General features: G+C 60.3%; 1 protein-coding gene across 14 annotated transcripts in view; it reads left to right on the forward strand.

The window, feature by feature from the left end:
* Positions 1–12,101, forward strand: part of Crtc1 (CREB regulated transcription coactivator 1) — a 47,766-nt gene that overhangs the window by 14,697 nt on the left and 20,968 nt on the right. The gene's annotated exons all lie outside the window — the stretch shown is intronic.

The following is a 12,101-nucleotide window of genomic DNA, read 5'->3' on the forward strand; positions in this document are numbered from 1 at the left end:
GCAAACACACGGGCGTACATAGCTGCAGGACTCTGGCGGGAGAATGAGGGATGCCCATGCCGGTGCCCACCCCAGGGTGCTCTGCTCATATGGGGCCAGGCAGATGCTGATGCCAACCTGGCCCAGGGCCCCCAGTGACACTGCTGTGGGATAGGGGCCCTTACCTCACACAGCCCAGATGAAGGCAGTGCCAGGGTACCATGGGTAGCAGGAGGGGTGAGCAGAGGATCGGGATGCTAGGCCGTGGCAGGCCACCCCTGCTTGCACTGCTCATGTGGCAAACTCCATGTCACATGGGAGCCACCACTCACAGAGAGCAGTTTGGCATCTTCAGCACATTTGCCCTGTTGCACAGCCAGCGCCTCTGACTTGTCCCGGACATTCCACCCCCGCCACAGGAGGACCTGACTCTTTGCAGCTGCTCCCCATCCCTCTCTTCCCTGTGTCCCCCAGGTTCAGGGTCCAGGGTGGCACCCATGTGGTGGCATGCATGAGCGCACTGCTACTTTTCCTGGCTGAGTAATACTCTGCACTGTAGACTTGTCACCATCGATGGCCATTCGCATGCCCCTTTGGCTCTTTCCCCAGTGCTGCCTGTGGTGTGGGTGCACATGTGTGTGTGCCTGTGTATGGACACAAGTTTTCCTCTCACCAAGGCCTGCAGTAACTCCTTTAACATCTCAAATTGCCAAGCAGGTTGGGTTTTATTTTAAATAGCATGGAAACCTACTGGCATGTTTAAAAAAGGAGATGACACCATTTGAACTGAATTAATAAAGCAGAAAGGAGAAGCAGGTCTATAGCAGCCGCATGCAAAGGGCTTTCTGCCCAGGACGAGGTCCTGCGGGTAGCCGGTACAAGCAATGCAGGCCAGGCTTGGGGCGGGGCCTTAGAGATTGAGGGAGGTGCGGTGGGGACTCCAGCCTGGTGCTGGCCCAGACTCGGGCTGAAGGCAGACTCAGGCGGGGCCTGGGAAGTCTGGGCAGCTGAGCAGGGTTGACATCCAGGGTCCTGGCTGAGCCCCGGTCTTCGGGGTTGCGTGGGGCTCCCTGTGTGCTTATGCAATGCCAGCAGGCTGTGCTGCAGAAATGGAGCGTCTTGGCTATTTTGGGCTCATGGTAACGAGGGCAGCACACTTGTCTCACCTACTATGCTATCCTATGGGGAGGTGGCTTGGTGGCCCTGGGGAGGCTGTCTAGGTCCACAATGTGGGACCCATGCACCCTCGAGAAGTGTGACCGGAAACTGGGTGTGCAACACCAGCCTGCAATCCTGACACATTGGGAGGCTGAGGCGGGCGGATTCCAAGTTCCAGCTCAGCCTGGGCAGCTCAGTGTGGAGGCCTGCAGCGGAGAGCCGTCCCACGCCCAGCGCAGGGTCTGTGAGCTGATCAGCAGCGCTGTCCCACCGGACATGCATGTCTGCCATGCAGCTGGGCCCACCGCCCCAGGGCCGGGTCAGGCATGTGTCAGAAACCAGGCCTGATGTTTTCAAGATGGCACAGCGCAGGAGCCCCAGGCATCCTCTCCTAGGGTGGGCTCCCTGCTGGGACGAGGCCTGCTCTGGGGGAGGCAGCGGCATGCAGGCCACTGGTGAAGAGATTTAACATCACACCACAAAAGGTCTGCTCCCCGCCGTGAATGCAGCCGGCCCATGGGCTTCTGGGCAGCAACGGGACCCCCTCCTCTCCAACTGCCCTCCCTCTCCCTTTCCCCTTCCCCTCTCCTCCCCTTCCGGTGCTGTGCTTGCTTGTGCAGGGTCCCTGTAACATGTTACCTGGGATGAGGAAACTGAGGCAGGCATTCAGGAACCTGGGATCCTTGCTCCCAGTCACAGGTGAAGAGGTGGCACAGTGATACCCAGAGCTAGGTTCCATGAGGAGAGAAGAGGGGACTGGTTGGTGAGGCTACCAGGGGGTCCATGGCACAGGGTCGGTGACTAACCTGGCAACGTTCATGTCAGGCAACTACTGCTAGGGTGAGCGCTGGTGTGTAGGATGCTCATGGTGTCCCCTGACCAGGAGCTGCCTGTGGCCCTAGAGCATTCCCACCCTCAGGAGGAGCCATTGCAGGGGTGCTCCCTCCCTGTCCTGCCATGCTCCCGGCCTGGTCTCTGCGCTGTACCGCTATGCCCCTTGCATGTGGACAGAGCCCACCCATGGTGGACTTCAGTGCCAGACTCCTGTCCCTTGGCCCCTGTCTTTAGGGCTCCTCTATAGCCCAGCAAGTGTTAGCGCTTCCTGCCTTTTCATGCCCGTGTAATGCTCCTTCTCACTCCACCTGGATGGCTTGGTGCTCAGCTCAAGTGCAGCTCAGCAGGAATGGAGGGCCAAGTACGTGGAGGTGGGGGCCTGGCTGTGTGCCCCAAGGCAGAGCTGATCTCCTGGTCCCTAGCCCAAGGCTGGGGCTGAGGCCAGCTGTGGGGCCCAGAGGGCCTAGCCATAGGTTCCTGGTAGCAGGCCTATCACTTGCTGTGTAGACAGAAGCCCTGGAGAAGACTAGAAAGGCGAGGCACTGCTCAGGATTTCCTGCCTCACCCTCAATGGCCCATATCTGGGAAGCCAAAGAATGGGGTGTGACAGGCCCCAACTCACGTCTGGGTGGGGAACCCCCATGTGAGAGTGTCCTGGGGCCTCAATGCTATAATAAAGTGCCACCTGGGACCACACTGCCTTCCAGGACTTCAGGGGACGGCCCTTCCTTGCACCCTGTAGCTTCCGGGGGCTCTTGGCATACTCTTTCCCCATGGACCCACGCTCCCCTCTGGGGCATTTCTCCTGACTGAGGACACCAGCCATGGGCAAGGCTGCCCATCCTCTGCTGGACTCTTCACAGCTCTCTGCAGACATGCCTTGTCCCCATGTGCCATGAGGGCCACCAGTAAGCTGTGGCTGGCCATTACTCCTCCAAGACCCCACCCAGGCCCCTCAGTACATGACCCCAGAGCACTGCACAGCCCTCTGCCTGCCACCCCAGGCACCCTGGTGTCCTTTCTTCCGGGCCTCTGATCTAACATGCATGTGTCAGGGCCAACCTGCCTCCAGCCCTGCTGCTTCTCCAGCTCTGGCTGCTGTGCCCTGCCATCCCTCCTGGTTGGGGCATCCTGGTGTCTGTTGGGGTTTAGGGCTCAGGCCTGTGTCTGACCTGGAGAGAAGGAACCTGAGATCTTTGGGCCCTTCCTATAGCTCAGGGGGTCCTCGTCCCTGGCCAGAGGAAGGGGTGGCCTGAGTGGCTGTTCCACACATGGCCTCAGTCTGCTCCTCTGTAGGCTGCTGGACTCCTGGGGATAGCCACTCTTGTCCTGTGTGGTTTTGTTATGGTTTGGGGTCTTCTGTGTTTTTTTTTTTTTTTTTTTTTTAATCAGTATGAGGGATCGAACTTACAACCACGCGCTTGCAAGGCAGGTTCTTATGCTGCTGAGCTAAATCCCCAGCCCAGGGTCGTCTGTCTTTTGAGACAGGGTCTCACTGCGTATTTCAGGCTGGCCTCGAATTTGCAACAATCTTCCTGTCTCAGCCTCAGAGTGTGGGGTTGACAGGAAAGCACCTGACACATGCCTGTCCCTGTGGAGGTCTGGCCAGCCCTCCTGGGCACTGCTCCATGGCCTGGCCATGGTGGCATCATGGTGCTGGGCCATGGAGATGTCCTGGAAGCCACAGCAGGCCCCTCTACCTGAGCCCCAGCCCCTGGCTCTGCCTGCCTTGGGCGCTGGTTCCCCCAGGAAGGACTCTGTTCCAGGGACTCCAGGGAGGACTCAAGGACATCTTTGCACATAAACCTGTGCCTGGACTGGTTCCCTCAGGCCAGCTTCCCAGGGTAGGATTACTGGGGTGGGCAGGAAAGTCACCGAGGCTCTCGTTTTCCTGCTAGATGGCTCTGCGGTGCTGCCAGCCACCTGCCTGCTGGTCCCAGTCATTTCCGCCCTGTGTCATCCCTGCTCCAAAAGGAACCTGAGGCCTGGGGAGGGAGGGGAGGCCCAGGCTACTACCTGCAAGGCTGGGCTTCAGCCTCTACCTGCCTCCTGGTCTATGTCCCTCAGAGCTGAGGATGGAGGACGGCCCCCATGTGCATGTGGAAGTGGGGCTTTAGCACACAGCAGCATATGGAGCACGGTGGGACCAAAACCCAGGGAAGGCAGGGAGGGGAGGGCTGCACGCAGGGGCAGAGATGGGGCGCTGCAGCCTGGCCTCCAGGACTCATAGACAGGCAGGGCTGGGCTGCAGAGGGGGGCCTCCCCACCAGGGGCTGCTAGCCATCTGTGTGTGCTGGTGGTTGTGTTGTCCTGGTCCTGCATACTGGCTTCATGACCTCCCCGCCCTGTGGTATCAGAGGTTGAGCCCAGGGCCTTTGTGCTGAAGGCCTCCCCGGTGCTCTGCTACTTTAGTTCCGAGATGCGGCCTCATTGTGTTGCGACACTGCCTGGGATAAACCGGGTATGGTGTTGCATACCTGTAGTCCTAGCACATGGGAGGCTGAGGCAGGAGGAGCATCACACATTTGAAGTTGGTTTGGACTGTGAAATGAATTTAAGGCCAGCCTGAACTGCATAACAAGACCCTGTCTCAAAAAAAAAAAAAAAAAACCAAAACAAAAAGCAAGTTTCATAGGTCAGGTTTGAGCTTAAGGTTCCCCTGCCTCAGCCGCCCAGGGTGCTGGGCTTATCGGTGTACCATCATGTCTAACCTTTGCGTCTGCTCCCCACTTTCTCCTGCTGCTCCACCTCCTCTACTGGCCTCTCCCCATCCTCCTCCCCAGGCCTCTCTAGCTCAGTGAGCTGCACAGAATGAATTGTACAGAGACAGGCCCTGTGTCAGGCTCATCGGGCTCACTTGCATTGGGTCCTGAAATGCAGAGGCTTTGAGCAGCCATCACCTGGCAGAGAGCCCTGCCGGGGACCTTCCAGGCACCCTCACCCTGGGGTCCATCCCAGCCTGTGCCTCAGCCTGGTCCCACAGCCCTGGGGTCCTTGTCAAGGGGCTTGGTGCACAGCAGGACCTGGTTGTCCCTGCAGGCTGGGAAGGGGTCCTCAGGGTCAGTCATCCCATGTGCCTTCCTTACTGGCCCTGGGCTGAGCCCTTCTAGGATGCAGAACCCCATGCCCTAGGGCCCCTGGACCCTTCGAGCAGCCCTAGCCTGTCCCACATTGCATGGACAGTGCACTTCCTATGGAGACACCTTGAGTGAGGGGTGGGCCAGGAGTCCCTCGGGTGTGGCTGCAGCTGAGCTTGTCCCTCAGCCTTGGCGTGGAGTTCGATGGGACCCAAACCCCACCTTTGGCCCAGTGCTCTGGGCTTCCCTCGGGGTGCCCCCTCCCAGGGCGACCTGCCCGGGCCCTGCCCCTCCGCAGCAGCCCTCACCCTGTCTTGCTCCTTGTACCCCAACATTCCCTGTGCTGGCTCCCTGTAGGCCTCTCCCCAGAGGTCCATGTCCCTGGCCTCCTTGGCCTTGCCCAGCTGACCCTGCTGTGTGGTGGCAGCTTTAGCCCACACCCTGGGGTGCCTTCATCCCCACCAGCAGAGCCCTGTGGCTGACCTGGCCCTGTAGAACTGGCCACCCTTCCTGCCGCATCGCGGGGCATGTCACAGGCCTCTTGGACAGGAGTGGCCAGCGTGGAGCTCCTCTTTAGGAGCACTTGACCATCTGGGAGCACCGTTCTCGGGTCTGGACGCCGAGGGCCCAGAGCTCTCCTCATCCTAGGAGGATTGTGGGCCTCGGCTGTGGCAACCCATTCCAGGGTGACCCATTTTCAGGTTCTGAACTAATGGCATCCATGGTTGCCTAGTGTCAGAGAGACACGCTGTGTCCATGCATGTCCTGGGGGTGTGCTGTGGCCGGCCAGGTGACCGTTTGCGCAGATGGGGCTTCTGGATGGTCACCAGGGTTAAAAATGGTTGTCACAATGGGCACTGTGGCATACACCGTGTCAGCCCAGCGCTGTGGGAGGCTGAGGCAGGAGGAGTACAAGCTCCAACACAGCACAGTTTGCTTAGTGACTTACAGCCAGTCTCAAAATGAGACATACATAGCACTGGGGACGCAGCTCAGTTTGAAAGCCCTGGGTCCTCAGGACTGAAAAACAGCAAAAACACAAGCCAAGCAATGAGAGAAGGTTCTAGACAAGGCACGTGGGTACGAGGCCCAGTGGCAGGAGATACGGGCAGCCTGGGGATGCAGTGGGGGGGGGGGGCAGGTGCCGGGAGGTGCTGTGTGTGCAGTGCAGGGCTGGAACCTGGGGCCTTTACCCCAAGCCCCACCCCAGTCCCTTCCCATGTTTATCCTGGGACAGTGTCTTGCTTAATCTCAGCAAGGGGTGCCTCAGCCTCCCCAAGTATGAGGGGTCTCTCACTGGAGTGACTGTGGCTGGGGAAGAGCCCGAGGGGAACCCCCCTCTCCGGTGCCTTGGTTTCCTTATGGGCAGATGGAGGCTGAGGCACAGCTCCTCCCGCTCAGGCGGCTGGGGAGCCCCATTCAGAGCTGGCGCTGGGCCAGCTGGCACCATGGGGTCCCTGGAGTGGGCAGTCAGCTGCGCCTCCCTACCCTGGGACCAACCCACCCACCACCGCTCCTCCATTCGGGGACGCCAGCTGGAAGTCTGGAGCCGCCTGATTAGAGACACCGCGAGGAAGCGCTTACCGACCTTGTGGCGCTGGGAGCCTCCTCTGTGTTTACACTTGGGGCGGGGAGGGGCAGCACATCCGCTCAGAGGGCCTGGGCGCCATGTGCCAGCACCATGCACACCCAGTGTTCCCCTGGGCCAGGCCTGGGGACCTGGCAGCACCACAGTGGGTGACCACACGGCCACCACCACAGGCCCAAGCTCAGCTCCCAAACCCCTGCAGGGAAATGCAGGGCAGAGCCTCCTGGCTGCAGAGGGCAGTGGGGCCTGAGGCCAGCACGGTACAGGCACAGGCGGCAGAAATGGGAATACAGCCAAGGAGCCTTAGAGGCAGCTCAGAGGAGCGCTTCCTGGCAGAGGCCAAGCAAGTCCCAGGGTTCTGGGACTGCAGGGTGCTGGGCCCTCAGCAGGGAGCACACAGAGCCTCTTCATAGCAGTGCCTACCCATGGCACCCGCTATGTGGGAGGCTGAGGCAAGAGGATGGCAGATTTGAGCCCTCCCTAGGCAAGTTAGCAAGAGCCCGCCTCAAAATGAACTACAGAGGACTGGGGCTGGGGCTCGGTGGTGGACAGCTTCAAGGTCCTAGGTTCAAACTCCAGCCATGGAAAAAATAAATAAAGCAGACAGCAACCAGATGCTTGTACCTCCCGGCAGATGACTCGAAGGGGCCCAGACGTGAGAAATAACCCAGGTGTCCAACAGTGGGTCCATAAACAAATAACTGTGGCGTCTGCACCAGCAGGGCCGCCAGGCCTGGGCCGGTGTGGGGACCCTCAGAGTGTGCGCGGTGAGAGAAGCCAGAGCTGGGCCACACACTGTCCATGTTGTATGCAGAGCATCTGGGTGGCGGGGCCCAAGACGGGCAGTGGGGGCCACAGGGACCCGGGCTCCGGGGGGCTGGGGGCTGGACCTGGATCCTGCACTACGCCCCATGTTTCCATGCCTGATGGAGCAGGGACAGTGTGGGGGAAGCTGCCTCCCCACCACAGAGTGCTGTTCCCACACAGCAACGCGGGCATCCCCGACCCATCCCACACGTGTCCGCCCTCTGATCCGGCATCCCCATGCCCTCCCCTGTCGCTGCCCAGGCTCCCAGGCAGTGTGTGGTGAAGTGGCAAACCCCATTGTGTGCAGGATGGCATCCTCTGGCCTGTGAGGTGGGGTTTTTAGTGTGAAGTCTTTAGCCCAACCCATACGGTGTTGGGTCTCTGAGAAATGCTTTTAGGCCTTTTTCTCTTTGTTATTGGGCAGTGAACCCCAGGCTTTTGCATGGAGCCGTTTCCAGCCCTTTATTTTTTTATTTTTTTGTCTTTGAGACAGGGTCTCACTATGCAGTTAGGCTGACCTTGAGCTCATTTTGTAGCCCAGGCTGGCTCGAACTTGCAAGGATCCTCCTGCCTCAGCCTCCTGAGTGCTGGGATTACAGGTGTGAGCCACCACACCCAGCTTACCCTTTTTATTTTGAAGCAGGGCTTCAGTAGGCACCCAGGCTGCTCCAACTTGGATCCTCCCGCCTCAGTCTCTAGGTTGGGGGATGATGGCACGCAGCCGGTACCAGCCTCGTCTTGGCCCCTGTGATGTGCTGTTCTCTCTGCCCTCAGAGCCACAGAGAAGCTCATGGTCCAGAAGCCCAAAAGTTGGGGGTGCGAGGCTTCACCCCCTCTGGGGAGGCAGGGGAGCCCTGCCTGCTGGGATGTGGGTTGGGGGATATGTACTGGTCAGGCCATGTGTGGACACTGAGGTCTTAGCCACTGCGAGTGCAGGGCAGGGCGGGGTGGCTCCACCCAGAGCTGCAGGAAGAGTGCTAGCTGTCAGCATACAAGATGCTCTTGTTCCCTCAGCTGCCCGTATAGTCCTCAGGCCCCTTGCCTGTAGCCCCAGGACCTTTACACCTGCCAGTCTTGCTGTCCTTTTCTTTGCCATCTCCTCGATGTCTTGACACCCAGTGCTTGACACCTGTCCCCAGCAGGAATGCAGGCTCCTGCAGGCAACACCTTATCTGTCTGGCCAGATGACGGTCTCCTGTTTACACTAGTAGTACTCCGTGCCAGGCTGACCCATGGCGTCTGCAGAGGGCAAGCTGCTCTTGTGTCAGCCAAACTGGCCCTGCAAAGTTGGCTGGTGCTAAGCTTGGCTCCAGATGTGTACCCTACAGCACCCAGGGCTCAAGTGCTCAGCGCCTGTGGGGAGCTGTGGGTCAGGCATTCGAGCCCCTCTGTCAGGTGCTTGCACCACCTGCACCAGATTGGAAATTCCGCACCCCTGACCTCTGTCATTCTGGAACCTCAGTTTCCCCTCCTGACAGGGTAGGGGGACTGTGTCCTGCAGGAGACACAGTCCCCAGGCCTTGAGTGCTGTCTGTGAGCTGTTGCTGTGCCCAGCCATGCTTTGAGTGCCTCTGCCACTCCACAAGTTTTCCCAGGCCCCGAGGGGTGACAGGGTGGGGGTGATACGCAGACACAGGCAAGTACCAGGCCCTAAGCAATGGAGGAAGGATTGGTTGCTGGGGCAAGATGCAGAGTGAGGTGGTGGCTATGCAAAGGTCCTGAGGCAGGGGTTGGTTTGGCTGCTGGAGAGGCCATGCAAGGGGAATGCAGTGGGCAGGGACAGTAGGGGGCCCCACAGGCCTTCCTGGTGAGGGGACAGCCTGCAGAGAGCACCCCACACCTCTATCCCCTCTGCAGCTTGGCCCCACACAAGCAGTCAGTGGCAGCTGGCCGATTTCCTTAATCTCATTAGAAGGCCATTCTGTTGCCATGACGACTGCCCATAGCCCTGGCCGGACCAAGGCCATCTCTGTCTGCAGATGAACCCTGGGGTGCTGATGGGTGGGGGGCCCCTCATTCTGTACAGAATTTCTCAGGAGTTGGGGGCCACCCAGGCATCTTCCCATGCTGAAGTGGCCACACGGGTCTTACCCAGGCCACTTGGCCTCCAGTGCCCTGTGTTGGGAGTGTCATGGGGAGCCCATAAGGGTGTGTGGAGGGAGAGTGTATACAGGCCTGGGACGCATGTGCAGGCGGCTTCGGAGGTGGGGGCCCTGCCAGAGAGCAGGGGCTCCCTCAGGCCTGGGTGTGGAACCCAAGTGTGTCACCATGGCTTGGTGCTGCCGGACATGCAGGGCTCCAGTTCCAGGTCCAGGGTGGGGTCCAGGCACTTGAGTGGCTGGGTCCCTCTGCTGGGCCTTGGTTTACTGTCTGCACCTTGGAGCCTGTGCGCCCCACAGGGCTCAGGTGGGTCTCACTAAGCCCCGTCTTTCGGGTCCCACCCTCAGCCCCAGGCCTGGCTGTGAAGACACTTGTGTCCACACACTCCCAGGTCTCTTACGTGGTGGAGCCGCAGAGCCGTGAGCTATGACAGCCAGGGGAGAGGGACTGAGACCAGAGAAGGCCACATCCTGACAGAGTAGATGCCACTGCCACAGCTCAGGGACACCAATACCCTGAGATCCCAGCCCTGTAGCATGTGGGTTCAGGGCTGGGTGACAACAGGTGGGTTGTGCCATGGTGGCCCCATGATGCTCAGCATCCCTGCCAACTGCCATCCTGCAGGACTAGGCCAGGGACGCGGCCCAGGCGGCCAGAGGCTAAGAGGTCACCTTCTGTTGGGCCCTTGCCTTCCAGCCCCTAGCACCAAGGGCCAGGGCTGAGACCGCTGAGGCCTTGAGGTCCAACACCTTGGCCTTCTAGGAGGATCTGGGAGCAGTAGCCACTGGGCTGGAGGCCAGGTGGGCAGGATGGTCTGGCGCGCCCCCCTCCCCGGCTGTGTGGCCTGCTCTGGATGCAGTGGCCACTGGCAGGCCGGAGCTCAGGATCTGAAAGGGCAGCTCAGAGCCAGCTATTTCCTATGCATCCATTGTCATGGCCACGAGAGGCCCAGGATCTGGGCAGAGCACTAGGGTCAGTGCCGTCCTAGGGCCGTCGCTGTGACTTTGGCAGCTGCGCCCCTGAGCCCAGGAGCTGAGCTTTTGGGGAGGCAGCTGAGGGGTGCTCTGCCACCCTCGTCATTCCTGTGACCCTGCCACTCCCTGTGCTAACACTACTCCCCCTTCCCTGCGGGCGTTGCCCTCCACTGGTGGGGCTGCCGGGCGAATGTGAAACCACTCCTGCCTGGCACTTCCTCCCGGGCCCGGGCATTTCCCCTGGGGAGCCTGGGCTTGGAGCTGGGTGCTGGGCTGCCTGGCATGAGCACTGGGGTCCTCTGGGCCCCACTCTCTCAGCTGTTCCCTGCTTTCCAGGGACCAGGAGGATGGAGCAGGAGCCCTGCGTCAGCTCTGAGCCACTTTGGCCTCCTGGCAGGTGCATCAAGCAGCCGGCCCAGCTCCCAGAGAGGCTGTCACCTGCTTGTACAGTTGGGAACAGCAGGGTTTCCTTTCATTCGTCTATCTGTCTGTCCTCCCATCATCCACCCACACAGCCATCCACCTGTCCATCTGTTCTCCCGTGCCCCTCATTTACTCCTCCTGCACAGGCTGCTGATGTGGGCTGTGACCTAGGTCAGAGTGTGTGATCAGTGCCCAGGTGTCCCATCTGGGGACAGTGATGACACCGGTGGAGGCCAGGCTGCTGTGATAGGGAAGGGACTTGCAGTTGCTTCTGCGGCCAGGGCAAGGGTCACAGGGTCAAGGCTAGGCCAGTCTCACCCTAACCCATCGAGAGGAAGGGTCTGCTGCCAGTGACAGCTCACAGAGGACTCAGCTGTGGTTTATTCCGGTGTGGGGAGGCGGTGTCCAGGAGCAGCCAGTCGGGACTCTTCAGGGGTCCCCTCCCTGCCGGGCTGCCTGTGCCTGGCACCCGGCTGTCTCCACTGGCCCCTGCTTCATGGCCGTGGCTTCCCCCAGATCACAGCCAGCACAGGCCGTTCTTGGTGACCCTGGATCTGGGATAGGGTGACACTTTTTCTGTAGCGACCTGGGGCAGCCTCAGGGCACTCCTGTACTTGGGCCTTGTCACTGTGCACAAGCATGCCCAGCATTTGCAGAGATTACAGTGCTTTCCTGTTATCCCAGAGCCCAGGAGGCCGAGCTAGCCTCAACTGCCCAGCCAGAAGCAGCTGAAGCCTGTGCGATGTAAGCCTGCCCCTTCCTTGCCCCTTGCCCCTGGATTTGTCTGTGCTACTCATTCTGGGGAGGGGAACGTGGAGCAGAAGGACCCTGGCCTCGTGGTCCACAAAGGCTGGCTTCGGGGCAGGCTCCCATGCAAAACCACAGGAGGCACGGACGGGTGTGTTGGAAGGGGCAGGTGGGAGCAGGGCTCCCACCCTGCCTACCCTGAGCTGGCCCAGAGTCTGGCAGGCCTCCGTCTCCTCCTGGGCCCACAGGAAACAGCTGTCCACCTGGGCTTGTGCTCAGTGCCCCAGGAAGCCAGGTTGGCCAGAGGGAACTGCATGGGAGGACCCAGCTGTTGCCCCTTTGTGTCATAGTGGCACCTCATCCCCTGGGGCCACACAGCCTCACGAGTCCTCTCGAGTCCACAGGGGCCACTCC

The sequence above is a fragment of the Cavia porcellus genome, unplaced genomic scaffold, assembly GCF_034190915.1.
Source record: "Cavia porcellus strain 051 isolate PalLab524CR breed Dunkin Hartley unplaced genomic scaffold, mCavPor4.1 scaffold_17, whole genome shotgun sequence".
In the NCBI taxonomy this organism is placed as follows: Eukaryota; Metazoa; Chordata; class Mammalia; order Rodentia; family Caviidae; genus Cavia; species Cavia porcellus.